The sequence below is a fragment of the Lissotriton vulgaris genome, chromosome 6 (genome assembly GCF_964263255.1).
Source record: "Lissotriton vulgaris chromosome 6, aLisVul1.2, whole genome shotgun sequence".
NCBI classification, from domain to species: domain Eukaryota; kingdom Metazoa; phylum Chordata; class Amphibia; order Caudata; family Salamandridae; genus Lissotriton; species Lissotriton vulgaris.
This window is the reverse complement of record NC_141694.1, coordinates 1,247,177,028-1,247,181,761: the sequence shown is the minus strand read 5'-3', so window position 1 is coordinate 1,247,181,761 and position 4,734 is coordinate 1,247,177,028. Positions and strand designations below refer to the sequence as shown.

Sequence of the window (4,734 nt, the reverse complement as noted above, 5' to 3'; positions counted from 1 at the left end):
CACAACCTATGGGTTTATTGGTATGGGAAGATGAGACAATAGCCATAGCTCAGCAGCCTGGCAATAAAGTATCTATTTTGTCAGGTAGCAAGTGTTTCTTCTGAGCAAGTGTTCAGTGCAACTGGTGCAGTTGTTAACGTCAGAAGGACCAGTCTTTTACCTCAAAATATTGAGAGATTGATCATGAGTAAGATCAACGAACACATCATATCACAAGATTACATTGTTTCTGAAACAGCACAGGAGGAGAATGTGTGCAATTGGTCAGACTCATGTGTGTTAGCTGATGGATTTCTGGGAGAACCTCTTGAGTTTGAGGACAAACTCTACTTCCTTGATTAAGTAGGCCACAGCAGAACTTGCATATATATCATTGTACTACTTTGACAAACTTATATACATTGCTTTCACATTTTAGAATTGGGTGGGTCCTCCCTATTTTGTATTTTTTAACTATAGGTAACAAAACAATTAGATAACTTGGTGATGTGGGACAGTAGGACTGTTTTCATTTGATAGCCTGATCTGTCTTCCTACTTCCACAACAGATGTGATGTTGATGTTAAGGGTGGGTGCAAAATCCGTTCCGCTCGTGGATTTTGCGGATTTTCGGCAATTTTGCGATCCGCGAATTGCGCGAAATTGCTAAAAATCCGCAAATCCGCTCGCGACCGGACTTTTTTTGTTGTTGCATTTTTTGCAGTAGAGGGTGGCATCTTCGTGGATAAATATGCAGGCAGGATTCATTCTGGCATGATGCTCCTGTCACAAAAATTAAACCTCAACAGGAAACACTTACAGATATAAATAACAGCGTACGTGGATTCAGGTTTAAATTCATATAGTAGCCAGGAAGCAGCTTCTGCAGAAACTCTGCTTCTTTATGCTGGACAGTCTTAATGATGAACTCATCGTCTCCAGACACATAGAAGAGCGACCCACTGGCCCCCGAATTTGATAGTTCAATCAGGGATTCGTTGCAGAGGGAATACAGGTAATAATCATCTGGTCGGATCCCGAAGAGTTCTCTGAAGTAACGGAAGGCCACAGGAGCATAGGTTTTAAATCGAAAGTCATTGTAGTGATGGGCTGGGGTCAGGTTGCTTTCTTCCCCTGGGAAGAAAATGCTTTCCACCACATAGAAATCTTGCATAAGGACATTGTGTTCTGGCTTAGTACTTAGGCTGCCAATGATGTGGGTAATTCCCAGCTGAATGGCACCTATTAAGGCAGAGGACGTAGTCTTCTTGTAGATAGTTTCATTCGTAGAGTCCACTCCCCGGAGGCCGACTTTCTTCATGGACAACGTATTGCTCGGACCTGATGAAGCGGACATCTCAGTTGTCAGAGTCTTCTTGAAGATGCCTGGGAATCTGCCCGGGAAGCTGGTGCTGCTCCCGGGCTCCAAGCAGTACAAAGGGGGACAGACCATCTGAATCAATCAAACACTCACACCCAGTCAAAAGATCTAGGTTTAATCCATCCCCGTTCCTTAGCCCACTCTGCCACTCCAGTTCAGACATGGCTATATGCAAAACAGTCTGACTCTGTGCCTCATGGGAACAGTCCATCCCGAACTGCCAAGCCATGTCTTCCCTGGACCGGAAACAAGCTTCTGAGGACCGGTTTCTGGCATTCTAGCCCTCTTCAGCCCGGCTTGCTTAAATCCAGTGGCAAAGTGAGCAAGGGACTCATGTCTGAGCATACCCTGCCACACTTATGGCGGCCAAAAGCGGTACAAAAGGAGGTGGTGATGGACGGAGCATCTGAATCAATCAAACACTCACACCCAGTCAAAAGATCTGGGTTTATTCCATCACCGTTCTTTAGCCCACTCTGCCACCCCAGTTCAGACATGGCTATATGCAAATCAGTCTGACCCTGTGCCTCATGGGAACAGTCCAGCCCGACCTGCCAAGCCATGTCTTCCCTGGACCGGAAACAAGCTTCCGAGGACCGGTTTCTGGCATTCCAGCCGTCTTCAGCCCGGCTTGCTTGAATCCAGTGGCAAAGTGAGAAAGGGATTTACGTCTGAGCATACCCTGCCACACTTATGGTGGCTAAAAGCGGTACAAAAGGGGGTGGTGATGGACGGAGCATCTGAATCAATCAAACACTCACACCGATCAAAAGATCTGGGTTTAATCCATCACCTTTCTTTAACCCACTCTGCCACCCCAGTTCAGACATGGCTATATGCAAATCAGTCTGAACCTGTGCCTCATGGGAACAGCCCAGCCCGAACTGCCAAGCCATGTCTTCCCTGGACCGGAAACAAGCTTCCGAGGACCGGTTTCTGGCATTCCAGCCGTCTTCACCCCGGCTTGCTTGAATCCAGTAGCTAAGTGAGCAAGGGACTCACGTCCGAGCATACCCTGCCACACTTATGGCGGCCAAAAGCGGTACAAAAGGGGGTGGTGATGGACGGAGCATCTGAATCAATCAAACACTCACACCCAGTCAAAAGATCTGGGTTTAATCCATCACTGTTCTCTAGCCCACTCTTCCACCCCAGTTCAGACATGGCTATATGCAAATCAGTCTGACCCTGTGCCTCATGGGAACAGTCCAGCCCGAACTGCCAAGCCATGTCTTCCCTGGACCGGTAACAAGCTTCCGAGGACCAGTTTCTGGCATTCCAGCCATCTTCAGCCCGGCTTGCTTGAATAAAGTGGCAAAGTGAGCAAGGGACTCACATCTGAGCATACCCTGCCACACTTATGTCTGCCAAAAGCGGCACAAAAGGGGGTGGTGATGGACGGAGCATCTGAATCAATCAAACACTCACACCCAGTCAAAAGATCTGGGTGTAATCCATCACCGTTCTTTAGCCCACTCTGCCACCCCAGTTCAGACATGGCTATATGCAAATCAGTCTGACCCTGTGCCTCATGGGAACAGTCCAGCCCGAACTGCCATCTTCAGGGTTGCGGCTTCCTCAGGGTAGGCTCCTTAGGGTGACTACCAGTCCAGAATTTTCTTGGCCAGTCCGTTATTTGAGACAAAAACCTGCTGCCTTGTTGTACTGCTCAAATAACGTATGTCTTTTGTCCAGTAACTAAGGTGAGAGGGGCCTGAGCTGTGGCACCCAAGCTTTACTGCGGGCCGGGAGTTTACTGCGGCTGGGTTTTAAACGAAGTGGCCGGAGGAGGCTGCACAGCTCTTTGGTGTATCCTCGGGGAACTGGAGGTGGTGCACCAGCTGTATCCGAGTTGAACAAGGCTGATGTGTGGCTGCTGAGGAAGGCCCATGAGACCGGATACCTTTCCTGGTTTCAAAATGGTTTGCTTGCCACTGGAATTTGGGTGATTTCTTTCGTTCAGAGTGATGTTGGCCAAGTAGCAGCTTATGGATTCTTCATTCTGGGTGGAGTTTGTGTCTCATATGGAAGTGCTTCCTACCTTGCCAATCTCGTGCTGCTATGCAGGACCATGATTCTTTCTGTTTCTGCAGCCATGCTGAGCGGAGCTGCAGTGTTATATTTGGGGCTGTTTTGGGTCTGTGCCATCTCTCTATACATCGGATGTTTGGAAGTGGAGATACTGCGGGAGGACACCTGTGAAGATGGCCGAGACAAGAAAGATGGTGGAAGACGGGACAAATAGAGCTTTTAATAAGACTTTGCAGCGCATGAACGCTTCCTCCATCGCTCTCTTTTTGGCTACAATTGTGGATTTTCTGCAGTGTAAATACTCTCTCCTGAGAGGATCGGGTTGAGAATTTGGCTTTAGGTTTAAAGTATTTTATTGAAGCAGGGTAAGGAAGGAAACAACAGTGCAAGAGAATGAAAAACCACAGGTGCCCCACAATCAAAGCGTACGGTGCATTAGATACATCAAAGCAATTCTGTTCCCTCAGTAGGCACCATCCGGCATGGAAACACAGCTTGCGCGCCTGTGGTTAAAGACAAAAAAAAGGGGGGGGAAGGGGGAGAGGGAAGGGGGGGAAGGGGAAAGGGGAAAAAAGGGGGGGGAAGAAAGGTGGGGAAACAACCCTGCTCCATAACCTACCCAACCAACAAAACCCCCCAACTACTGCACCCCAACCCACCCCCTGTACTGTGCCAATGACCATCTGCTCTCCCCTCATAGCGACCCTCCGGTTGACTCCGCTACTCAACGCCAACTCCGACCAATCAAACAGGCGGATCCGGTGGCGGTGTCAGCCGTAACAGCCCGAGATACCTAGGGCAGGTGATCTCCCTGAACTCAGAACACAACAGGCCATGGAAAGGCGCCCACAGCTCCTCAAAAGCATCTGTATCCCCCAGTGCCACTAAGGACATTTTCTCCATGCCAAGGACATGCCACAATCTATGCAGCCAGCCGACAACAGTAGGGAGCGTGGTGGAGCGCCAGTGTATGAGAATGTTTTGCACCGCTGACCCTAGAGCTATCGCAATCTGTCTACCCCTTCTAGACCTGAGGGGGTACATCAACCCATTCGGCAATCCCAGTAGGACATAGGCAGGGAACCGTGGAAGCTCTATCTCAAAACATTTATCCACCTCGCTAAGAACCTCCTCCCAGTAAGAATCCAAAAGGGGACAATCCCACAGTATGTGTGTAAGCGTGCCAGTTTGGCCACAGTTACGCCAGCACGTCCCCGGTATTGACCTATCCATCTCATGTAATTTCTCAGGAGTGCGGTACCAATAGGTCGAAATTTTGGTGAAGGTCTCCGTGAGCCCCGTGTGATAGGCAGAGTGGCGTGAGCGGTAGGAGATGTGGTCCC

At 49.2% G+C, this 4,734-nt stretch overlaps 1 pseudogene; it reads left to right on the top strand.

The window, feature by feature from the left end:
- Positions 1-1,298: 1,298 nt before the first annotated feature.
- On the top strand, positions 1,299-3,639 carry LOC147708697 (transmembrane protein 160 pseudogene; annotated as a pseudogene).
- The last annotated feature ends 1,095 nt before the right edge of the window (positions 3,640-4,734 follow it).